At 46.2% G+C, this 26,804-nt stretch overlaps 1 protein-coding gene across 2 annotated transcripts in view; it reads left to right on the top strand.

The window, feature by feature from the left end:
• Nucleotides 1-26,804, top strand: part of LOC142578633 (uncharacterized) — a 174,054-nt gene that overhangs the window by 20,564 nt on the left and 126,686 nt on the right. The window lies entirely within an intron of this gene.

The raw sequence follows: 26,804 nt of genomic DNA on the forward strand, positions 1-26,804 counted from the left end.
GTATGACGTGGCGTCTTCTAAGTTGAAAACGGTTCTGTGAGACGTACTGAAGTGCTTTAAAGGGACACTAAAGGTTAATATTAAGTCAACGTGGAATGTTGCAATACCATCCCAGAAACCTCAAAACGCTTGTTTCATGCGAAGAAGAGACTTATTTAAAGAGAAAATGCGTTATGAAGCGTCCGCGTACCTCTAGCGCAGTTCAAATCGCCCGCCCACCGATCGAGAAGTGGTGACGTCATGGTCTCATAGTGACGTTGCGCCATCGGTTAGTAAAACGGCGCCCGCAGACGGCGCTACGGCTTTTCTGTGCAAAACGCAAACGCGCGGCCAGAAACAGGGCCAAGACAGAGCCAACAGCAGCGCGAAAGCGGAACTATGGTGGCTAGCGGAAGGGAAAGCGCGCGACGATAAGCTGGCTCTTTACTTTATGACGCTAACTTTGACGCTCGTTGCGATGGACGACCCTGACAACGACACATTGGCTCGCGATGCTGGGCTGGACTTCAGCGATTTAAGCACTGATGAACGTGACCTGCTGCTGAGGGCTAGCGCTGCCGGCGTCGTTGCGTACTACTACGATGGCAACTGTATGTCATGGCTGTACATATTCGCACCATTTGTAGCTTCTCCTTCGTGAAAACGAAATGCCGCACTCACCGCCCCGTCTTGGACCTGCAGTTTTTCTTGCGCTTCGGAGAATACAGGCAAGACCGACGGAACAGCGCTACGGGAAACCATGGAGGTCTTGCGCCGGAGGATGGATGGATGGATGGATGGAAGGAAGGTAGGAGCGTCCCCTTTGAAACGGGGTGATGGCAGTTGCCACCATGCTCAGATTTTAATTTTTTTTCTGTGTTTTGTGTTATTGAATTTCTCGATTTTCTTTAAATACGTCTTCCTACTCTTTTAACCTTATGTCACCTCTCTGCTTTTGAGCCACCAATCCTCCAATCGCCTTTTGATAATTTCCACCGCATATTTATTTAGATGACTATTATTATCTCTGAACCCTAGGGCCTCGGGAAGGGTGACTGTGGCCGCATCCACATCGGGCTTGATACCATCACATTTTAGTATGAGGTGTTCCATTGTTTCTACATATTTACCACACACAGTACATGTGTCTTCTTCTTCGTTAAATTTCTTTTTATAACTCCGCGTTCTAAGACATCCTGATCTAGCTTCAAAGAGTAGGGCACTGCCTCTTGAGTTATCATAAAACGCTTCCTTCCCGATCTGCTGTTTCCAGTTTCGATATAGTTCCACACTATGCTTCTTTTCCATTGAATTTATCCAATTTTTACCTTCCGCGTTTTTAACCTGTCGTTTAATGCTCTGTCTTTCTTCGTCCTCGTGTCTGGCATACTTACTGGTTAGCTTCCTAGTTCTTTTCCGCCATTGTCAGTCAACGCTCTTTCTGTATAGGTATTTAAATACCTTAGCTGCCCACCTGTTATCGTCCAATTTCCTCAGACGTTTTTCGTATAGGATTTTACTCTGAGCTTCCCGCGCTTCGAACGATGCCCAGCCCATATCCCCCTGTACTGCTTCGTTTGTGGTTTTCCCGTGGGCACCTAGTGCTAACCTTCCCACAGCTCTCTGATTTACTTCTAGTCTCGACTGTACCTCTGCCCTTAAACACAGGACCGCATTCCCGAAAGTAAGCCCCGGCACCATTACTCCCTTCCAAATACCTCTCAGTACCTCATACCTGTTGTACCCCCACAATGCCCTATGTTTCGTTATCCCGGCATCTCTTCGCCCTTTTGCTATGAGAGACTGTTCGTGCTTTTCCGTGTACATCTGCCCTTTGTTTATCTATACCTCGAGATATTTGTATTCGGCCACTCGGGGTATTTCATGGCCTTGTATTGTAAGTTCCTGATCAGTTGTATCGTTGAAAAACATCCCACCGGACTTAACTGCACTAAAACTGAAACCTAAACTGTCTCCTTCGTCTCCACAGTAATTAACCAGAGTTTGCAAATCTTCCTGGCTATCCGCTAACAGTACAATATCGTCCGCATACATTAAACCCGGTAGTCGTTGCTCCACAACCTTTTCGCCTAATCTGTGCGACAGATTATACCGTAGATTGCTTCGTTGTAACCTTATTTCTGTGCTTATCATATAAAGCATGAACAGCAGCGGTGATAGAGGACAACCTTGTCTTAATCCTTTGTGAACCTCGACAGTTGTCGTACTCTTAATTCCTTCCCATGTTATTTCAACATTATTTTCTCGATATATTTCCTGTAGAAAATCAATTACCTCATGACCGATACCTTCAGCTTTTAATATGTTCCACAGGAGTTCCCTGTTCACATTGCCATATGCACCACTTATGTCCAGGAAGGCTAAATACAGAGTTCTATTTTCCGCCTTAGCTATTTCTATGCACTGGGTAAGCACGAACAGGCTATCATCTAAGCGCCTACCACTTCTGAAACCGTTCTGAAGTTCTCCGAGTATTCCATTACTTTCTACCCATGACTGCATTTTTAATTTCACCGCCTGCATCGCCAGCCTATATATAACTCATGTTATCGTAATTGGTCGGAAGGATTTTATGTTCTTATCACCTTTCCCTTTATAAATCAAATTCATTTTACTCTGTTTCCAGCTATGCGGAATTTCCTTATTTATTATGACTGCCTCCAATGCTTTTATCAGCGTTTCCTTGCTTCTTGGGCCAAATTCATTAATTAACTTGATTGGAATTTCGTCTATCCCCGCGGACGTGCATTTTGGAACATTTGCTTCCGCCTTTTTCCAGTTAAGATTGGTCAGTTCTAAGCTGTTTTCTATTATGCTATTCTGTGTTGCTCCCTCATTTGGGGCGATTACCCTATCGTCCTTCCTAAATGACTCTGCTATAACTGAACCAATGTAGTTCACAGCGTCATCTCCCTCTAAACAATTTCCTTCGGCATCGTGAATCTGTTCCTGTTTTCTGTGATTCGCTTTACCCAGCCAGCTTATATGGTTCCAGAATTTTCTTGACCCCCCTTTAGTTGCATCGCGAACTTCAGCCAGCCAGCGATCAGAGGACTGCTTTATTTTAGCCTGGACGAGGACCTGCACTTGTTGTTTCTTTTGCCGATAATATTCCCATTTTTGGCCTATTTCCTCTGCAGATAACTGCGCCCTCTTTGCTTCTCTGTGTTCCCGAGATGCCCACCGTCGTTGTTCGGTGGCCTCTCTTATTTCCTTTTTCCACCAACTTCGCGGTTTCCTATTTCCTCTCCAGCGGTTTACTCCTCTTACTTCTTTTATTTTTGAACTAATGAGTAGTTCTTACTGATTATAATCCCACATTTCCATGGGATGTTTCTCTATTGTTTCCTCTATGCCAGCCGCTATTTGTGCTATTTGTTCGTCATTTAATTTTGCGTACTCTTTTTGACTTCCTTGCATTTCTCTTTTGAGTAGGGCTCCCAACTGTAGACTAATACGCTTATGATCACTTCCGAGGCTGTACTTCCCCTCTTCGTCTATTTCCATTATTGAGAGCTTGCTATACAACCCCTGCGACATTAAGCAGTAGTCAATGGTCGTTTGTCTGTTACGGGACTCCCACGTGATTTGTCCCTCACACTTAGTTTCTCTATTTACTATAACTAGGTTGTGTCGCTCACAGAAGTCTAGCATCAACTTGCCATTACAATCTGTGTATCCATCCAGATCCTCGATGTGGCCATTCATGTCACCCAACAGACAAATATCGGCACCTTCTCCAAACTGCTTTATATCGTCATCGAGAAACTTCACTAGGTCTTTGTTCTCTTGCCTGCATTTGTCCCCTGTCCCTAAATAAACTACTACTAGCCATGCCTTTTTACCGGCAATTGTACCTGATACCCAGACATGTTCTTTGCAAGTTAATTTTATTCTTTGCCAATTTGTTCCTTGGTGTATGAGCATACCTACTCCTCCTCCCTTCCTCTCCGTTGTTGTTATATTGCTCCCTTCCCAGACGTTGCCTTCAATAAACGGTGGGTCTTCTAGGTCCTTGAGATGTTTAGTATAGCGCGTATGCACCTACTTCTTCGTCGTTTAAATGCTGTTCTATTTCTAACCACCTCGCTCTCTTTCTACCGCCTTGCATGTTTATGTACCTGATCCTGGTGTTAAATTTCTTTGTAGTTTTCTTCCTGGACCTCCTAGTGGCCATTTTATTGGCGTCAGCCTCTATTGTTGCACTTTCTACACTGTTTCTACCTACCCCTACGCCCTGAGGCGCTTGAGGTATAGGGTATAGTAGGGTATAGTAGTGGCGCCCAAGTCGAGTTTGAGGTCTTGGACCAGTGACCAGTGGCCCACTTGGCCAGTGTCGTAAGCTGTTCGTACGGACGCTCCTGTGGTCGAGGCTTCAGCGACTTCGTTCGTAGCTAAGTACTTTTTTATCTTTATTAGCTAGTGTTTTGAAGTGTTTTCTGTTGCATGGAGTAGAGGCGCAAATTTTGAATTCTTGGTAAGAGTAGCAAACGTACCGGCTTTGTCTAGGTCTGGCGGCTCCCCCGTTAGGCCTAGTTGGTAGGAGGGACCTATTGATAGGCTTAGTTATTTCCTTCAGCTAGCTCCTCGGATTCTTACATGGGGTAGGGACTGATAATTCTTTATTTTAGTTTGGAATAGCGGTCGAGGTCGGCTTTGCTTGAGTGATTTGGCGAACTTCCTCGTTGGGCCTAGGGACGTAGGCCTAGCGATGAAATCGAAGAACGTGAAGGCCGCGGGGGACGGGGAGCAAGTGCAGTGCGACGAGTGCCTGCGATGGTGCTTCCTCGATGAAACTAAGTTCCAGAATTTAGCAGACGCGGAGGGGTCTAGCTTCACGTGCAGGTCGTGCGAGGGCGTCAGGGAAGCCGTCCAAAAACTGGAAGGGAATTGGGCGGCTAAGTTCGACGAGCTTAAGGCAGACCTGAGGGAGGAACAGGAGAAGCGGGTAGCACTGCAGGCGAAAGTTGACAATTTCGTCAAGGTGGAGGCGGCCCAGGCCGCGCAGTTAGTAAGGACCGTGGCCGAGCTTGAGGAAGAAAAAGAAAGGAGCGCCGAACTGGAAAGGCGGCTCGACGCGCTGGAGACGCGGGCAGCGGAGAAGGTCGGGTCAGGACAACAAAGTGCTGGCAAAAACTCAGAAAGTAGGGTAGAACCTACAGGCGAAGTGGGAGGCAGGGAGCCAGAGCAAGCCGTCCTCAGCTCGCCGCCGGTGAAACGGCGTAGTTATAGTGAAGCTGCACAACGCGCCCCGAGTGAGGCGACACTGCAGCCACAGGGGCGCCAGCGGGCGCAACGGGAGGGGCAGCGGACACAGGCTGCAGTCGAACGGTTTGCACGTAGAAGGGTCCTGGTGATAGGGGACTCCAATGTGGGGAGGGCCGAACGGGCGTGATGGCGAGAGTGAAGGCGGACGGGCGAGTACAGGTGGAGGCGCAAGCGGGCAAGGGCATGGCGGAAGCAATGACCAAGGCGCGGGAAGTAGTTGGGGTCAGCACGGAGAGCGACAGCTTGGTCATTATGCATTCTGGGCTCAGTGACGTGCTTAAGGGAAGAAGCCTGGACCTTGAGAGGCACATTGAGACTGGGCTGAGTAAGCTTAGAGAGGCCTCCGGGAGGGTGCATGTGACCATATGCACTATCCCAGAGGTCCAGGGCCAGGCTTACCAGGTAGAAAGGAGGGTGATTGAGGCCAATCGGGTCATTAGGAGTCTGAGCGGACGACTCGGGTACAGCGTGATGGAGGTCAACAGGGACGTGTACGGAACCGGCTTCCGGCCTTTTGTGCAGGATGGCATTCACTACAGTGATGCCACTGGCAAAAGGATAGGGGGCAGGATGGGTCTCCAGGCAACAGCTTTTTTAGGGAGCCCCAGAGCCCTGAAAGAAGCAGTGTAGGCGTGGACGATTCGAGGCAGGAGCCACAAACACGCAAACATCGGTACTGTAGGAGAGGTGACAGGAATAAGCGCAAGAGCCAAATTAAGTCAGACATAGGGTTCATTAACATGCAAGGTGGCAGAAATAGGCGAAAATGGGAGGAAATCGAAGAACAACTAAGACAGGAGAACTTAATGGTTTATGGGTTTGTAGAGACACATCTTAGGGACATGGAACAACCGCCCTGTAACCCTGATTATGCATGGGAATACTGCAACAGAGTGCAGGGTAGCAGAAAGGGTGGGGGAATTGGAGCACTCATTCATAAAAATACAAATTGGCAAAGGGTCAAACAGGAATGCAAGGAGCATTTATGGCTAAAAGGAAAAGTAGCAGGGGCGAAAACACTTCTAGGCTTTGTATACCTTTGGACAGGATCAAATGCTAAAGAGGAAAACAAAAAAATGTTGGACTGTATAGCAGCGGACATCAATGAGCTAGGAAAAGGATGTGAAGTAATTGTATTAGGAGACATGAATGCGCATGTTGAAGATATGGATGGGTACACAGACTCTACAGGTAACATGCTGCTAGATATGTGTGAGAGGCTTAACTTAGTTGTCTGTAACTCTACTGAAAAGTGTGACGGGATCATAACATAGGAGGTAGGGGGTCGACACTCGACAATAGATTATGCGTTAATGTCACATAGGATGTACGATAGATTAGGAGCCAAGATTATATATGAACAGGGCTCCAGAAGTATAGGTAACGACCACAAACGTATCAAGTTGAGTTTTAAGAGGGAAACTAAAGCACGAACGACGCGCGAGGAAACGCCAGATGTGTTTTTTTACTCAGAAGACCAAGTGGAAATAGCGGCCAAACAAATTGAAGAGGAAATATCAGAGGGTACTGAAACTGATTGGACTTACCCAAAGTTAATGAGACTATTTGAGCGTGAGCTAGGTAAGGCGCGAGTCAGGAAAACAAGGCAAGGGATACGAAAACTCAAGAGCTGGTGGGATGAAGAGGTTAAGAAGGCCATAAAGAAACGTCAGGAAGCCTCCAGGGAACACAGGTATTCCAAAAGTAAGGGAGAACCTGAAGCAGAAGTAGAGAGGAAATGGGTAAACTACATAAAATGCAAAAGGGAAGCATCCTATTTGATCAACGAGAAAATCAAGACAAAAGGGTCCCAATGGCTGTCAAAAATAAGCAATAAGAAAGATAAACAGGCAGCTAGAAAATTCTGGCAACATCTGAACTCCTTGGGTAATAGGACAAGCCTAGAGCAGAGGTATATAGTAACAGCTCAAGGTACTCGGTTAGAAGGAGAGGAGGCAATGGAGCATATAGGAACCATGATGAGGGAAAAATTTACAAAACAGAGAAATGGTACATGCAGTACGTCGGAGAGGGATAGCCCGGTCAACCCAGTGCTTTCGCTTGGACAAAAAGAGTGGGAAAGGGCTGAGAAGAGGGTACCAAGTAGCACATCGGCAGGCCCCGATGGTATTCCAATTACGTTAATAAAGAAATTGGGCCCGAAATCTAAGAAAGCATTGAGGGAGGTGGTGAGCAAAATGCTAGTGGATGGTAAAGTACCTGACGAATGGAGGCTAAGTAGGATGAGAATGATATATAAGGGAAAGGGGGACAAAGCTGACATAAATAACTACCGGCCTATAACAGTGACGTCAGTGGTTTACAGGGTGGTTATGCAGATTATAAAGGACAGACTGCAGGCATGGGTAGAGAACGAGGGCGTACTTGGAGAGCTACAAAATGGGTTCCGGAAGCATAGGAGGCTAGAAGACAATCTGTTCTCGCTAACACAGTGCATTGAAATAGCTGAAAAGAAACACAGACCCCTATGGCTGGCTTTTTTGGACATCAAGGGAGCCTATGACAGTGTACTTCAAGAGGGCTTGTGGGGAATTCTGTAAACTTTAGGAGTGCAAGATGGAGTAACCAATTTCTTAAAAGATATCTATAAAGGTAACCGGGTGATTATACAATGGGAAAAGCAGGTTTCGGAGCCTGTAATGATTCGGCGGGGGCTTAGGCAGGGGTGCCCATTGCCACCTCTGATGTTTATGCTGTACCTACAAGGTTTAGAGGCCAAAATACAGCAAAGCGGACTCGGCTTCAACCCATCATTTTTCAAACAAGGAAAATTGATTGAACAGTCATTACCAGGACTGATGTACGCGGATGATATTGTGTTAATGGCTGACAATGCAGAAGATCTGCAGGAATTAATGGACATATGTGGTACAGAAGGAGACAGATTAAGCTTGAAGTTTAGCAAAGAAAAATCAGCAGTCATGATTTTTAATTATAACATTTGCGGCGAGCATAAGATACAGGAGGCCACGCTGGAGATAGTCGATAAATACAAGTACCTTGGGGTGTGGATAAATAATGGCATTGAGTATCTGACAGAGTACGAAAAATATCTAACGACCAAAGGTAGCAGAAGTGCAGCGATTATGAAGAGTAGGGCACTGTGGAACTACAATAGGTACGAGGTAGTACGAGGGATATGGAAGGGGGTAATGGTACCAGGCCTGACTTTTGCCAATGCAGTTCTATGTATTAGAACAGAGACCCGGCAACAGTTGGAAATTAGGCAACGTGGTGTGGGTAGGCTCGCTCTGGGAGCACATGGCAAGACACCAAATCTTGGAGTGCAGGGGGATCTGGGATGGTCTTCTTTCGAGGGCAGAGAGGCTAGTAGCAAGATAGCATTTGAGGAGCGATTGAGAAAAATGGGGGAAATTCGGTGGGCTAGGAAGGTTTTCAGTTACTTATACACGAGGAATGTTGACAGGAGGTGGAGGAAGCGAACTAGAAAATTGACAAGCAAATACTTGGGCAGTAACGGGGGGACAAGTAAGGAATCATCTGTCAAGAAAAAGGTTAAGGAGACAGAGAGGGGTATGTGGAGTACAGAGATGTAAACCAAATCGGCATTGGAGACATACAGGACGTTTAAGCAAGAAATAGCCAAAGAAAATATTTACGATAACTCTAAGGGAAGCTCATTGTTGTTTGAAGCCAGGACAGTTGTACTGCGGACTAAAACGTACCGGGCCAGATACCAGGAGATAGATTTGGTGTGCGAGGCGTGTGGAGAGGAGGAGGAAACGGCTGAACACCTGATACTTGCTTGTAAACAACTTCACCCTGCAGTTGAATCTAACGGGGAACTATTCAAAGCTTTGGGTTTTAAAGACAGTGAAAGTAGAATAGACTTTGAACAGGTAGAAATAACCAAACGGAGACTATCTGATTGGTGGATAATATCAACGCAAAAGTAAAGGAGTACATAGGTATGCATGCATACATACATACATACATACATACATACATACATACATACATACATACATACATACATACATACATACATACATACATAGTATGTATGCATACATAGGTATGCATGCATATAGAACCATTAAAGGCTAGGTGGCGCGCGCCGCCGCCGCCCGATTCAAAGGGTTGAGCCTCAATCATCCATCCATCCATCCAGGTATAGTAGCGGCGCCTGGTGGCGGAGCGCGAAACGTTATCTGGGTAGTACCGGCTTGGGTAGTATTGAGCCCTGGCTGTGGCGAAGCACGTTTCTAGCCCGAGTTTTGCGTCGACTCGCCCTTTTTTCTGCCCTGTTGCGAATAGGAAAAGGCTTGGCACTTCTCACAGACGACGCCGACCACGCTGCGAGCTAGCCGCAGCCTATAGTTTAACGAAAACGGACTCTCCGTGAGACGTAATGCTGGAAGGAGAAGGAATCGGCGACGCCGATCCGGAGAGACCTAGCTCATCCTCGAAAAAGCGTCACCGTCGTTACTTCTGCGTCGTGGGCTGCCATGAACAAGAAGGCCTGAATCCCAACATCAGATTCTACCGTTTTCCTTCAAGGCTACACGAAGTGGAGCGTCGGGCGCGCTGGATAGCTGCAGTTGGTCGCGGTGGGTACGCGAAACTTCGCGCAATGCCGACTGCTTCGCCTGTCTTGAAGCTTGCTTGGTTATCTGCGTTCTAAAATTCGGTCTTTTGCACCTACAGTCCCGACGGCAGACCGACATAGAAGCAGGCATAGCTGGTGATTCACGATTCGAGACCCGCGGCCACAGCGACAATTAACAATTCGACTGGTGCGAAGTGGTGTGTGCAAATGAGCACAGATGGTCGGGCTGATTCGGTGACAGTTCACTACCCCACTACGAGCAGCACAGGTAAGAGAGTTAAATGTGCTCGATCATCCTTGACATCAATTAAGCCAGCACGTTGAGACAGCGCAGCAAGGTAGTATTGATTGCAGCACATCGATGTTCGAGCGCTGTCATTAAAAGCTACATCAAGCGAGCAGCGCCCGAGCTCGCGCTGCAGCGCGGTTCGCACGTAGTTACTGGTAGCTCATATGCATAGCATCAGTTATTTATCATTTGCTTAAGGGACAGATTGGCTGCTGCTACAGCGCAGGCATAACTACTTGTCTAGCGGCATGCAGTCAACAAAGATTGCAGGAGGCCCGCCGTTTCGTGGCATGTCGAAAGACCGCTGCCGTCGTGGTGCGTACGATCGTGCGCTCGAGCAGTTCGTACATCCCGGCATGGTGAAAGACCGCTGCCGTCGCGGCGCGTACCGTTCTGCGCTCGAGCAGTTCCGTACACATGCCTGCTTATGACTGCTGTGAATTCATTTATAGCAAGCATTTCCTCGAGTTTTCGCGCCTGAATCTAGCAGCGTGCAAACCTTACCTGAATTTCAGCTTCGATCGTGCGCGACGCGCTTCACTTGCGATTGACACCGCGCTAAAACTTCGCCGCTTATTTCTTGAACGGCGTACACGTACTCGGCGTTGCATAATTTATAGCCTTCACGCAGCATGCCACCCCTGAAAAAATCTTCGGCGCCCGATATTCGCTGCAAGCCGTGGTACAACAAAACCGAAAGTGGCGGGTCCAAATTCCAAACGTGCTTTCCCATGAATGGCAGACGACCGAGCTTTGGTACTACCCAGTTCAGGACAGAGGGCGCTTTTTAGCACCATTTTCGCAGCGCCCCCTGGGCAATGCAAGCGCCCCATTGCTTTGGAAGGCACTCCACACAATTTCAGTAAGTCGGCGTTGAACTCGTAATCCTCTGGACGAAAGTGCAGCGAGCACACTATGCGATTTTTCGGCTCTTTGCCAACGCGCTGTGGCAGAGGTACGGCACTTAACCACTTCGAACGGGGAGATTCACTCGTTGGCACACAGTGATAAGTAACGTTGGATTCGCCACTGTAACTGCCCTTGGCCAAGTTCCACGGACCGTTCGCGCATCCCACGACATCACATAGACGTGGCATTCTCGCTGCTTGTTCCAAATACAAGTTTCGCGAGCCAGCAGAACCAGCGCAGCCCGACGCGATAACGAAACTGAAACTCCAAAGCGCGCTTGGCGCAGGGTCGAGCGCGCAGAGTCAAGCGAAAACGAAACCTTTCGACCACCCATAGTAGTGAACGGTAACGTCAAAATGTCATTTTTTCTTATAATCGAACAGAAGTAGACAAGTACCATTTTCTTCCGTCTTATAACCTAATGAAGTGTTCTTTTTAATATGAGTAGTTGAGTACTAGTGACAAATTATGATGAGGAGTGCCTTCGTCATCGGGCTAGTACCGGGATGTCTCTGGGGGGTCAGATTGTGTCATGCATTTACCTCAATTTCTCGCTTACTAAAGCTCTGTTTGCGATTATATTGACGCCTACAATCAGCCTCGGAGATCAATTGTGTATTGCTGAAAGTTCCATTCACTAATGCGGCGTTATTGCTGTATTATCCTCTAGCTCTAAGCTGCGGTTTAGGAGCAATGAAACTTACGCGACGATCACAACAGTGTGGGTACTGTTCTACTACGATAGTCCTGAGCTGTGCTGTTATACTTTGACAAGCGTTCAAACTATTAGCTGCAGATTACATTGCTTGACTACTTGGTTCTGTGGAGGAGCCTTCCACTCATCAATAAAATAATTTTAGTTCTTAATAACAGCATACCTTACAGTGTCAACTATACTTGTCCAGCAAAGCGACCGCTTACGAACTGTGCGAGCATCTTAAGCAGTGGTGGGTGCTGGATTACAGATATCTTTGTTCTACATAGCGGATGGTACAAGCATGCGGCATCAATGTCTGTAAACGTTGTGCGGCGTGTGCGAGGTCGTACTATGGCGTTAGCCAGTTTTTCTTTTTCGAGAAAGAGGATGATTACGGATTTTTTTTTTCGGTTGTGGTCGTTCCGTTCTCTACGAAGCACTCGCACGTTTACGGAAATGTTGTCCTAAAAAATAGCCACCACATTTTTTTTATGCGATCCATCTCGGATATTATGACTTTACAGGGCAAAAAGGCAGTGCCAAAGCACATAGCTTATATATGTATTGACACGCGTACTTGTTTGTCTTTATCGGGCGACATGTTTCACCACCTGACAGATGTTGTCGCACAGCGCAGGACGTGCCTGCATGTATCGGAAGTTTCCGGAATGTTATGGATGGTTCCTTGTGTAATCTGGTTGCGTGTGCGCGCGACGCGAATAGTGTAGAACTTTGTGGAAGGCACGCCAGCGGTTACTCTGGAACATTCGACGAGTGACGCACAAAAGCCGACGCGCTTGACCGCGCGCCGATCAGATTTCGACGATCGCCGACTGTTGTCGCCGTTCTTTAGGTGTAGCCTGTTTTTGTGTGCACGAGTTCGCCCAATAAAAGTTATTCTCTTCTTTCACAGTATTGCTATTGTGTTTTTATACGTCACTACCACGTGACAGTATCATGCTGGTTCATCAACCGAAGTGATCGCTGTGTTGAGCAACGCCATCGGCCTCACGCAGGAGGCTAGTGCAGACATATAGTGATTTCAAGCCTACTAGATTTGAAATGCGTCAGAAGGATGCTGGTGTATCACAAATATTGGATAGCGCCTGTCGCTCAGATGTTTCGTGGTTGCCTGATGGGTTGGCCGTACACGAGCGTGCGCTCTTATGTTTTAGTCCTTACGCCAAGCGATCAGATAGCGAGCAGATTTACCATTTCATGCTGGTAATGCAGAGACGCCGGTTCCCTTCGTTGAATTAAAACCGATATTCGCAAAATAGTTCACAACAGATACACCGCGGCTGATAATGCGCGTCGCGTGTTTGCGCCCCCAAGAGATATTTCCGCGTACTAGTAGTTACCGATACACCGAAAGGCTTCCCTGACGACCTTGTATGAACGGACATTGCCCAAATTTCACAAAGTACGATCATCTCGAACTCGTTCCGCAGCACGCGACATCAATACTTTCAAGCAGCGCCGCGCCGGATCGCACAAGCCAGAGTGGAGGAACAGCTCGCCGCGCACCCTTTCCTCCTCGCCCGATGAAAAGGCAGAAAAGTACGACTAAAGCCCCTTGATAATTTGAAAGTAGCGACACTCTCCTCCTCACGGCGCTTTCCTCCTCGATTCTCCTTGCCCGCCGGCTGCGCACGGCGCGCTTTTCCTCCTGGTCTTCCGAGGACGGGCCGCAGGATTCTATGGAGGCGTGTTATATTTTGGGCCAGTTGCGCGCCCCAGTGGGGTTGAATATTTTGAGAAACGCTAATAACAGCATCGATAATGCTGGAGGCAACGTTTATGAGGAGGTTGGTTTTCTTCTTAAAGCCGTATGAACGGGGTATACCGATGTAAATGGAGCTTTGAGGCGAGTTTTATACTCCAGACAATTGTTCTGCCACAAGATCAGATGCTTCGTGCGTCTGATCTGGTATTGCTGGTGACACATCCCTTTGTGTGTGGCTTATTAAGCGAAAGCCTTAGACCTCTGTTTCAAGGTCCCGTTGTGAGCTACAGAAAATATCACGTGACCGAAGGAAGGCGGGAAGCGAACCAAAGCATGTGCAGCCGCGTATAAGAGATGATTAATTAGCAAAGTAATAATTGATTAGTGATTGGATTAATATGAAGTCGGGTGTATTAAGGAGGATTAAGGTGGATTAAAGTCGATGAAGGTGCATTAGGGTGCATCAAGGTGGATTAAGGTGCATAAAGGAGGACTAGGTTGGATTAAGGTCGATGAAGATGGATTAGGGTGGATGAAGCTGCGTTGAGGTGCATTAAGGACGATTATAGTGTATTAGGGTGGAGTAAAGTGCATGAAGAAGGCTAATGGTGTATTAAGAAGGATTAAGGTGCATTAATGAGAATTATGATGGGCTAGGGTGAATTAAAGTGAATGAAGGAAGATTAGGGTGGATTAAGTAGGATTAACTGGATTAAAATGCATGAGACAGCATTAGGGTTGATTAAGGAGGATTAAAGTGCATTAAGAAGGGTTAGAGTAGATTAGGGTCGATGAAGGTGAATTAGGGTGCATTAAGGAGGACTTTCGTGGATTGTGTGGATTAATGTGCATTAGGAGGATTATGGTAGACTAATCGGTCTTAACGCTCAATGGACCCTAATACACCTTAGTCCACCTTAATCCATCTTAATGCTCCTTCAGCCACCTTAATCCAGCTTAATACTCCCAATCCACCTTAATACAACCTAATCAACCTACATCGCCCCTAATGCACCTTAGCCCACCCTATACCGTCTTAATCCTCCATTATCAACCTTAATCCATCAGTATCCGCCTTAATCGTCCTTCATCCACCTTACTCCTTATTCATGCACCTTAACTTAATTTAATCCTGTTTAATAGTACCAATCTACTTTAATACACCCTAATCAACCTCTATCAAACCTAATCCAGCTCCATGGTCCCTAGTCCACCTTAATCTACTCTAATCCATCTTAATGGGTCTTAATCCTTCTTTATCAACCCCAATTCACCTTAATCCACATTAATCAACCTTAATCTTCCTTTATCCACCTCAATCCTCCTTAATCCTTGTTCATTCACCCTAATCCACCCTAATCGGTCTTAGTACCCTTTCATCAGCCCTTCACCTTAATCCACCATAATCTGCCTTAATCCTCCTCCACCCACCTTAATCCTTATTCATGCATCTTAATCCTTCTTAATGCACTCTAATACACATTAATCTTCTTTAATGCACTCTAATCAACCTTAATCCTCTCTAATCCACCTTATGTCAATCACTAATGATTCATTAATTAACTTGGGTAATCATTCTCTTATACAGGGTGGACATGCTTTGGGTCACCTCCGGCCTTCCTTGGGTCACGTGATACTTCCAGTTTACAATGCGACCTTGAAACATAGAAATATAAAGGCTTTTGCCTTAAAACTTAAAAAAAAAGAACTCAATGTTGACTAGCTAACACTCATCACCCGCAATACCACGTGTATACTTGCCACTAATTTTTTTCAGGGCGCAAAGCAGAATCTATAATGCTGCACTTCCGACTAAATAACAACAGTTAGCGACGTGCGTGGTGATGGAGCCACCGCAGAAAATTAAGCATACTGAGGACGACCGCAACAAAAACGCTGATGAGCAGGCTGGAAGAATGAAAAAAAATGCAGCATTACGCGATGCTTTGCTACAAGCTATAAGAAAGACGCCTCAGCTCGCAAACAACGCTGTTCTTCGTCGGAACGAAGTTCTTTCGGCCAATGTCATGCAGCCACTGCTTCCTGCGCAAGCCGTCACGCTTTTTTTGTGGTATCATAAAAACGGCATAACCATCTTCAGGCTTCTTGCTGCAGTTATATGCGCAACAGCCCGGCATAGCACTAGCACATAAAGCAGGAAACACTGCGTACAACGTTCGGTACGGCGAGCTAAAGCGCCGAGCCAGCCATGCTCAGGTGGAAAATGGCGCGAACGAAAAAGAAAAACACAAGCAAAACTCAAGATCCGCGCGTTTCCAAGGGCAACTGCAGGGAGACCAATCGTCGTGCAGAAAAACGGGGGCAAAACTGGTTGCCGCGGGGGAACACACAAGGGGCGAGGAGGAGGTGAGGAGGTCGCGCGGCGGCGGAAGAGTTCAAAGAGTGTCGCAGCTTTAAGGGACTTTAAGTATGACACATATCGAGTGACATCTATGCATTCTGTACCTCTCGTGTCACAGTCGCACGTACCCGTTCTGGAGCATTGGCCTAGAACGGACACACCCCCAGTGGCCCATACCGAATGGCTAAAAAAGAATTCGTCAGATTTAAATCACAATTCTATCAACATATTAGTGTGCTTTAGAGATGCCTTTAACCGGACATTATATGTTCAGGGCCTATGTATACTAGTTCCATGCAGCGGAGCCAAGGCTGCGCAACCCGCGAGCGCACATTCTCTCGCAGCGAGGTGCAGTGCCACAGTTCGGAATGCGTTGGACGACTAGATGGCCTGGACAAGTGGTCTTGTCGGCAGGCGTGTACTTGGAAGCTTGTCTGCAGGTCACATGACGGTTTGTCGCGCGATTTTGCTTCGTTGTTTAATAAAATATTTATTGAGGCTCTATGATACTGAAAATAGAGTTCTCCACTTGTTTGAATGAAATCGTGCGAAGAACCAAAAAAATTAATGAAACTTAATTAATTCGCATTTTTAAAATTCACCGACGATTACGATACTCCATATAACGCAAAATTTGAGCGCAGCTTTTTTTCATTTCATGATATATTGGCTGGCGCAGACAATCTGTCTCGTGCGGCACGTTGCAAATGAAGCAAAGTGCGGCGAGACTGTCTCGCCAATCTGGAGATTGCGAGAGCCAGCTCGTGGGTGACACCTGGCGCAATTGGCAGCCGCCGATAGTGTTCCTCTATATGCTCCCGCAGGGAGCAGAGTTGCGCATAGGTCCGCCGTTGAGCTCCTGCTCTGCAGTGGAGCAACTCCTTGCGCGTGCAGGAGGCAGATGCCGCTCGGTGTTCGATTTGCTTTTTTGTTTGCTAGTCGCGAGCTACATGCGGCAACTGTTCGCAAGTGCTGAGCAAGATGACACTTTTTAATGCAGGCTACGCTAGAACGATTGGCATAGCCGGAGGAGTGCCAGCCCCCCGAATTTTTTTTTGTATGTACATATATACACGTACATATACAAACACACGCATGAACGTACATATAAGAAGTAGGACCCCCCTTAATCCCTCGAAATAAAATCCCGTCTACGCCCGTGTCTCGAACAACTGAAAAGTTCGCGTGCAAACGTGCATTACCTTGCAACAAAAAGCGGTGCAATGTTTTTCAGTATTTTATTTATTTTTTATTCAGACATACTGCAGCCCCTTTATGGGACTATTGCAGGAGTGGGTTAGACAAAAATAAGTCATACAAAAAAACAAGTAAGCAATAACATATTAAAAATTCACAAGAATAAGGCACATGACACAAATGAAACTCAAAATAACAGCAACACTAAGAGTCAGTACAAAAACGATAATGAGTCAATACACTGTAACAAAAAAAAAATACATAAAATCAGGTGTGGTTAACATTTAACAGCAAATCGTTTAATGGCAGTGACCTAATTGTTCCGGGAATTAAGTTCCAGAATTCAATAGTACGTGGGAAAAAGCTGTATTTAAATTTATTAGATCGAGTAAAGTAAGGCTTAATATTAAGGTTATGGTGTCTCCTACTTGATTAAGGAATGTCTGAAGGAATATATATGGGATGTGAGACACGATAAGAAAAATTGACGATGCCATGCAGAAACTTCAATGACTCAATGTGACGGCGTATGGATAAATGCGTTAGGTTCAAAGAAGATAAGGCATGAGAGGGTGAAAAATAGTGATCATAGCGACGATGTATGAACCGAATAGATTGTCGTTTTATGCTCTCAATGGAGTTAATGTCGCACTGCTTACGAGGGTTCCAGACAGGAGAAGCATAATCTAGGATTGGGCGAATTAAAGTTTTATACATTAGTAACTTAGTTTCCTTTGGAGAATTGGTAAAATTGCGCCTCAAATACCCGAGCTTCCGGAGTGCTTTAGTGCAAATGAAATTAATGTGTTTTGACCAGAGAGATACCAATCAATTGCGAGAAGTGTAATGGCATCATTACTCTGGATCACATGCTTTGGCAGTGTCCTGTGACTTTCACAGACTGTGACAAGGAGAGAGACTGGTGGCAGCGAGTCCTACACAGTGGAGGTCTTTTCGATCAAGTACAGGCCGTCCAGAAGGCCCATGATACGGCGGTAAAGTTAAACCTTACTGTCCCGACGTGGGTGCCGCCTGCGTCAACCTAAGGGTTGATCTTCAGGACATTAAATAAAGTTCATCATACCATACCATACCATACCAGGACATGTTAGCGGTAAATATGACAGCAAGATACTTGTATTCTGAGACCCTGTGCAAGGATAAGTCGTTGAAAGTGTAATTGGTCAATGAAGGAGAGGCACTATTAGAAAATGACGTTATCACAGTTTTAATAAAATTTATTTTCAACTGCCAAGTGTTGCACCAGGTACAGAAGCTGACAAATGAGGAATTTAGTGCAAGATGATCTTCTGGTGTGTTAATCACGCGATACAAAACACAGTCGTCTGCATAAAGGCGTATGTGTGAAGTGACGTTTCGAGGTAAGTCATTAATGTATAGTAGAAATAGTAAAGGACCAAGAACCGACCCTTGGGGTACACCAGATGACACGTCAACAGAAGAAGAATTAGTTGAATTATAACATACGAATTGTGACCAATGAGAAAGGAAACTGGCAATCCAACTAACCAAGTGAGAATTTTTCAAGATCATGTTAAGCTTTATTAAGAGATTAGAATGCAGTACAGTATCAAAAGCCTTGGAAAAATCTATAAATATAGTGTCGACCTGGGTGCCGATATCAAGGGCGCAGAGGATGTCGTGTGAGAATTCTACTAGTTGTGTTAAGGTGCTGAAACCTTTCCTAAAACCATGCTGAAAGTTAGAAAGCATGTTATGAGATTCCAGCAATTCCACTATATGTTTGTGAATTATGTGCTCCAGCATCTTACATAAATATGATGTTAATGAAATAGGTCTATAATTAGATAACAGCTGCTTATAACCAGATTTGAATAATGGATGGACTTTGGCCAGCTTCCATGAGGATGGAACAATGCCGGTATTGAGGGACTTTTGAAAGATGATAGTTAGGTAGCGAGCAGACCACAATGAATAACGAACGAGAAATGAATTGGGTATACCATCAGGACCGGTTGATTTTTTAGTGTCTAACTGTAGTATTAGGTTTAGTGCACCATGCTCATTAATCATGATATCAGTAGTCGGAGTTGTCACTTTAAGACGGTCAAAGGATGGAACTTCGTGGGTATCTGATGAAAACACAGATTTAAAGTAGGCATTAAAAGCATCAGCAATTAATAACGGATCATTAGTTGTTTCATCATTGACGATTATAGATGCCAATGTAGACTCTGTTGGCAAGACAGAGCGCCAAAATTTGCGAGGATTAGTTTTTAGAAGATTTTCTAACTGGACATTGAAAAAACGATTTTTTACCGATTTTGTAATTACTCGCAGTTCTTCCTTTGCCCTACGAAACCTGATGGCACTATCAGGGTCTGATAAACGCTTCACGCGCCTGAGGCGTCCAACGCGCCGTGATACGTGAAGGATATCACGTGTCACCCAGGGTACTTTGAGGTTCTTTTTCTTTGTTTTAAGCGGGACAAAACGTTGCATGCAGTCACTGACAATAGTTTCAAATTTGCTGACTAGTTCGTTGATGTCACCCATGTGACTAATCGTGTGAAATGCATCGAAAGAAGAAGCAAGAAAATCGGTGATAGCAATATCATCAGCACGAGCGAAATCGGGAAATGTGGTGAAAGTCGACAGCGGCGCAAAAACAAGACAGTTAATAGTAACTACCACAGCCTTGTGGTCCAAAATTCCATCAACAATATCACATTCAAAACCACACTGATAAATATTTGAACCGAGAAAGACCAAGTCAAGCAGCGAGTCACCTCTTGTTGCTTCGTTAACAATTTCCTTTAAATCAAAGAACAAGGAAATGTTCAGCAATTCTTGACAGATGGATGTATCCCGACCAGAAAACGTAAATGATGGCCAATGGATACCTGGTGCGTTGAAATCGCCCATCAAAATAAGATTAGAAAGTTTGAATGTTTGTATGTTCAAATAATCATTAAGGATGTGCAATACATCGACAGATGAACCTGGCGGTCGATAAAGAATGCCGATTACAATGGACTGTTCATTAAGAAAAATTTTGCACCAGACAGATTCAATGTCTGCTGGCGCCTTCATAACGGAGAACTTAATGTCAGATCGAACGATAAGAGCGACCCCTCAGCCTTTGCTATTCTGTTGATCCGCTCGTATCGCCACATAGCCTGGGGAAGTGAATTCAGAATCATGGACGCCATTGTGAAGCCACGTTTCCGTATTGCCCACAATATGTGGGGAGTGCGAACACACAAGAGACAAGAAGTCAGGAAATTTGTTTATAATGCTTCTAGCGTTAATATTCATAATCGAGAGCTTTTCATGACTGTGCTTAGGACGTCAAACAGAAGGCGTAGTAGAATGTCGGGCTGTGCATTTGAGGGACTGCCTGTGTTCTTTCTCAAGGGCATCCTTATCAGTGTTCCAGCCGTACCGAGATTTATCAATGAGAATGTAATTGAAGCGAAGCTTCACCTCTGAGCCATTGTTGCGATATACCTGAAACGCTTCCCAAAGTTTTTTTCGGAGTGCACGAATTTTAAAGGAGAAGTCTTCGGTTGTGTGGTAGTCAGTGTCTTTAAATTTGTGCACGTTCTTTAGTATGGCTATTTTTTCGGAGTAGTCCAAAATTCTCAGAATAACAGGACGTGGACGGTCCTCGCGTACCCTACCAAGCCTATGACAGCGTTCGATTCTTGGACATTGGATCGACAATATCTCTGAGATGACGTTTGACACCTTGTTTAATAAGTCGTCCCCATCTTCATTTGGGTCTTCTGGGATGCCATACAAGATTAAGTTATTGCGACGAGGTCTATTTTCGAGGTCATCATTTTTCTTACTCAGCTGCGCCACAGCAACAGTCAAGGAATGAAGTTGAGCACGTAAGACGTCGTAGTTTTCCGGTGGTGAAGACTGAAGCGCAGTCACACGAGAATCGAGACGTTCGAAACGCTGGTCGACAGTTTTCTGGAATGACTTTATGTCGGCTATGTCATGAGCTAATCACTTCTGCCCATCTAGCAGTTCAGACAGCATTTTGGCAATCACAGCGCCATTAGCATTAACAACCGTAGCGTCGGCGTGTGACGTGGAAGCAGCGGCTACCACGGTTCTCGTAAGGCTACTCGAAGCCATGTGAATTTTGGGGGAAGGGTGAAGACCAGGATTTTTCTTTGGAGGGCCAGGGTTCACTTCCATGTCACCGCTCAACAGAAGGCGACTCAAGCAATACATCATTTGTGAAGAACAGGAAACAACATCATGTGGGCATAGGAACAGCAGTAGAAACCGATAGTCAGATCTAATACAATGAGTTCCTTTGCGGTAACATACCTGCACGAAGAAAAATATTCGGGTCAGCATCTTGCTGGTACTGCTGCCACCTAGCCCACTCAAGAAGGGTGCTGGGGGCAATGCTTTTATATCCTCGGTAGATGACGTAATAGCAGCACGGAGACCGCTGATAGCCGGCTGATCCAGTGAGGCGTAGGCAAAGGCGTGCAGGGGGTCGCCAGATACGCTGATGAACGGGCCAGGGCTATCGCACAAGGTGATAGGGCAGTTCAGACGCGCATCGTCAGTGCACTGCACGTGCCGACCTTGAGAGCAGAGGCCAGCTGGACACGAAGAAATGTTGCAGCCAAAGGGAGCAGCACAGCACTCAACGGGAACAGCCAGGCAATCGAGAAGCTGCACGAAGAAAAATATTCGGGTGAGCATCTTGCCGGTACTGCTGTCACCTAGCCCACTCCTAGCCCACTTCATATGAAGTTTTCTCACGGAGGCCGCAAGGCAAGAAATGTTTTAAAGGGTGCTTAAAGAAAACTTCACACACATGTGGTGGACCATTATGTGAGCACATTTTGCCTGCCAAAACCAGACGAATAATGAGCATCGCCAAGAGAACTATCGTGCCTGCGGTTATGTCAGTGACCGTTAACCGTGACTGTCATTCATCACTAACCGTCGTTCACAGCAGCTGCACGTTTGCGATATATGCGGTTCAGACAAGTAGATTTAAACGCAGTTCAAATGTTCACGTGCGCACATTTTATGCAAAGCTTATTTTTACGATTCATACCTCAAACTTAGCTGCTTCGTAGCAGCAAATCTGCAAGTAGAAAAAGATTGAACATGCACAACCTTCTAGATCAAATTTATTTCGTACAAGGGAATGGATGAGCAATGGCTGGTGGCAGCAGGGGGTGAGTGCTAGTTCTTAGAGCCTTGAGGGGCAGAATTCAAAGACACTGGAAAGGCAACAAGTTATTAAGAGTAACAACAGGCTATATTTATTGCGCTAATCACATAAGATGGCAAACTTGCAAATTATTCACACATTGCAGACTGTAATATGACAACACATTTTATTTTATCTCTTCATACTACTCAGGTTAATTTACTATAGCACAGCGCTTATGAAACATACAAAAAGAATTTTACATTCCTCACGTCGACAAAGGCTGATCGAACAAGCAACATATTGTGGGTGGTAAATGCTGAAGCTATCACAGATGTCTCATCAGTGGGAGCGCACAATGTTTTCGCTTACTACAAAACAATGAACACCAGCCCATGAATTGACCTTACACGAAAAATCAGAATGCCGACAAAAAAAAAAAAAAAAAAAAAAAAACAAGAAGAAGAAGAAAGAGTAGAGAAAAACCAGGGTGCAGCGGGCAAATTGTATCTGCCAGTATTTACTGTTTTGAACACACTGTTCCAGAGCCGCATAGTCAGAACAATCGTACAAGCAATACAGCGAATTGGGCAAGTTGGTAAGTTAACATTCTTGGCGTATATGTGCAGCACGACACAGACGTGTGGTTCGTTCTTTGTCCCGTGTCTGTGTTGCACTACACATATAGGCCAAAAATCGTACCAGTGAGCAATCTTTCATGCCAGGGTAAGCATTTCAGCATGTACAGGAGTGTTACTTGAGATAAATGCTGCTTTAGTGTAAACAAGCCGAACTCACCTCTGTAAACAAGGTGAACGCATCTCGCATGTCCTTTCGGAGCTGGCCGGGTCTCGTCCGTCTGCATGGCACCGCGTAAAAAACTTTGCCACCTTCCGTGCGATTTGCGCAGTTTGGTGCGCTGTACCCCGTCATACTGGAATACAAGTGTCGAAAAGATGTGTTTCCTACCACTTCATCAAAGTCATTAACTTAATATTGTCGAATACCCTACCTGCAACCCGGAGCCGATCGTTGCAACGCACGCTCGACAGTCCACTGATCGCAATTTCGATGGCACTGACGAAAGCGAGTCAGCGTCGTACCCATAAAGTTGGCTTCGCAGTGCCGAAGTTGATCATTTGACGTCATCTTGCACCATGCGATATCACTCAGCGAATAGGGTTGCGAGCAGCGCTGGAAAAGTTATGCGCAACTCTGCTCCCTGCGGGAGCATATACAGGAACACTAGCTGCTGACAGACCCCCGAGCCATCTCGTAGCCATTGTCGCAGCACTACACTTCTCATGCTTTTGCCGTACCTAGCTGCCTCCGCTTTCCTCCTCACACGTCTTTCATCTCCCGCTGCGCTCCGCATTCGCTTTCATCTTTTGCTGTGCTTGTTCGCTCGGTTATGCCGACGCAGGAACTGGCGCCCAAGAACTGCAATCGAAAAATGCAAACAATTAATTTATTTGAACAGTGGCTAAATTAATACATGTAGTAGGCACAGCCACAACACCACGGAGGACTCCCACTTAAAGGGCAACTCCGGCAATTTTTAAATGTCAACAGATGTCGATGAAATTCACTTGGTATTGTTGGATACGGACCCATTTCCTGGCATCACTCGAGTTTCCCGACCTCATAAAATCGCCGTCGCGTTCCAATTAGGGTGTGCAGGGGCACGTCTAACACATTCCCGGACCTGTCAGACAAGTTGGCGAGTTGACAAGTTCGGAAGACAAGCCCTTGCTTGACTCTTCCCGAAAGTGGAACGGGAGGCTGACATGGTTCCGGGTAGTTGATCTTGGTCCCAAGCAAAGCAGCTCTGAAAGGTCGTTCAAAAACAACCCGTCTCTTCCAGCTGGGCGCTTTCAAGCGGGGAGGCAACACCAAGGCAACGCTGGTGGTAAGTCACCCATCAGACAGTGGAGCCCTTGGAGCGACCCCATGGGCCGAATGTGACAACACTTGCACGGGCACCTACCATTGGAGGAAAATGACGACACCTGAGCGAGCTTGACAATTGGCTGAAAGTGACGTGACCCCGAGAGACCGAAGGGGTTAAAAAGCAAGAGACAGGGAGAAAAGACATTAATTCTCTCCTTCATTCATCCATTTTTTTTCGTTCTTCTTCCCACAGGCCGCAGCGTCCAATTTGCTGCCACCCATCGATGACTTTATGACTGTTCATTACTTTGTGTTATAGTGAAACCTTGTTAAACCATAGTTGGCCGGAGCTCAGAAAAAGTACATACTAAACGGTAGTACTGCTTAACTGAAATAGCGTGAGATCGCCCACTTTCCTGTCGAAAATGGAACACGGAGAGAGTGCAGTGAAAGGGAAAAAAACATGCAGCATTTATTCACTTCGCGCGACAAAAGTGTTATTTTCGTTTGATGCCGCGGCGGCCTAGCACGACGACAGCGGCCTCAAACTTACTGAAGCTGCGTGCCAGCTTTTTAGCCAGCCCCCTCTTCTGGGCAAACACTCGCATGGCAGATTCCTCGTTGGCGTTACGTATTCTCCGTGCACGCGCGCGGTAGTGCTGCAGAAGTCCCGGGGCGCCTTTTTCATTTCCAGGTGCTGTTCTCGTTGTGACGATTGCATTCATGAGGCTGACGTAACGCGCAGCTTCTGCCACTGTTGGGCCTGAACCGCCGATGCTGTCGCTTTCTGTGTTTTCCTCATCACTGTCGCTAGTCGGCACTTTGGCAACCATAGAGGCAACGATGGCGAAAAGTTGAACCTTGTAGCCAACATCTCTTTGTGGTCGCAACAACGCTGCCGAGCAAGTTGTTCGCATTTCAAATGCCACACACCGTAGTCAACAGCAGATCCCTGTCGTGTACCAGCACCGACTTCTTCGTGTCACGTTCGATGACACGAACAATGTCTAATTTTTCTTCTACACTGAGCACCCAGCGTCTTTTTTTATCCAAGCTACGGCATGGCATAAGTCCTCGCTTGCACGACGCCACAACACACCCTGGCACGGCGCCGAAATGATGTTGATGTTGATGTGGCTTCACTCACAAACGCACAGGGCGCTTGGAGGCCGTTGTTCCGATCTCTGAGGCTTGTTGTTCTGCCAGGCCACCCGATGGAGACGACGCACCGCATGTTTGCGCGACGAAAAGGAGAAACGCTACGTTTTAACCGATGCGTACGCAATAAGCTGGTACGGTTTACGCGGATACAAAACACATTATGTTCAATGGCTGCTGAGTCGGGGATTTGACTTTAGTACTTTTAAAACGAAACTACTGTTTAAGCGGGTACAGTTTAACAAGGTTTTACTGTATTACTGTAAATAATGTAAATAAACCTTCAGTTTCATCTCAAAATCCTCTTCAACATTGGCCAACTCCCGCACTCAACGGCAAGATCCAGTAGTATGTTCTTCTGAACACTTCCCTCATATCCTCAATATGGCAGGTTTGAGAGTTGCACAGGCCTTTTACAAATGAATTTAATGAATTGCCTCGGGCACCCTATTTTACCTTCTCTTCAGTTACAGGCCATATTGTCTATGACATCGAGCGTGTTCCATGCAGAGCATGCCGGGATCATGCAGACGACAGTGTCAAGGCGGCGACAATCGTGAGCTAGTGCATGGCGGGAGAAGTTGCTGTCGCGAGAAGTTGCGTTCTCTGTGGATGGGAAAGGGATAGGGCGTGGCAAGCGGTGTCGCTTTGTTAGCTGCACAAACATCAGCCCTCGCCATCTGCACACACAGGTTGAGCCGATGCTGATCGCCTTCAGCCGAGCTTAAGCCCATATGTCACAGTCGTGGAGTTCATGCGTCTATTACTGGGCGGACGTAAGCGACTGACCTGAAGCTAATTAAGCCATTAGGATGAAGAAAACTGCTTCTGTAGTTCAGCTTAACTGCACGGATTTGAAATAAACTATTCCTCATTTCGTACAGTTCACACACAAAGCGGGAATTGACGACACGGAGCAGTATCGACATCGATACGTTTTTGATGGAAAGCTGCCAGCCGTACTCGCCGGTACTTCCCTAAATTACCTGTGACTACGAAAACGGGTGTTATGTTTACATATTGTCATGCAGACTCATTATTTAGGTTCCGAGGTGCACACTCGCCTTGTGTTCCAAATGGGCAGCAAGCGTAGGCCCCTTCGATACAGCAGCGTAAAGAACTGCCTTGTTCAGCTGCCAATGGTGTCAATACTGGCATCGGCGTTTCCACAAGAAAACTATGCGTTCTCTAAATGAACGATCATACGCACAAAGTCCTCATCTGTGTCAGCTTAACGGAACATATTGTGTGCATGAAGAGCATACGAAGAATGATCCCGTACTACGGTCTCCCACTCACTGTTTTCGAAGGTGTGTGGTCGCTCACATCAGTGCAAGTCAGAGTGATGCAACGGTGCTTACATGCAGAAAATCCGCCTGTTTTGATATGTTGCGGAACAATTCTCCTATTAGACTCGTGACAGGGGGGCCTCGGGAACCTAAATATTCTATTACCTTGACATGGTCAAAAAACCGCCGGAGTTGCCGTTTAAAGGGACGCTAAAGGCAAATACTAAGTCAAGTTAAAGTGATAGATTAGTG

This window comes from Dermacentor variabilis, chromosome 4 (assembly GCF_050947875.1).
Source record: "Dermacentor variabilis isolate Ectoservices chromosome 4, ASM5094787v1, whole genome shotgun sequence".
NCBI classification, from domain to species: domain Eukaryota; kingdom Metazoa; phylum Arthropoda; class Arachnida; order Ixodida; family Ixodidae; genus Dermacentor; species Dermacentor variabilis.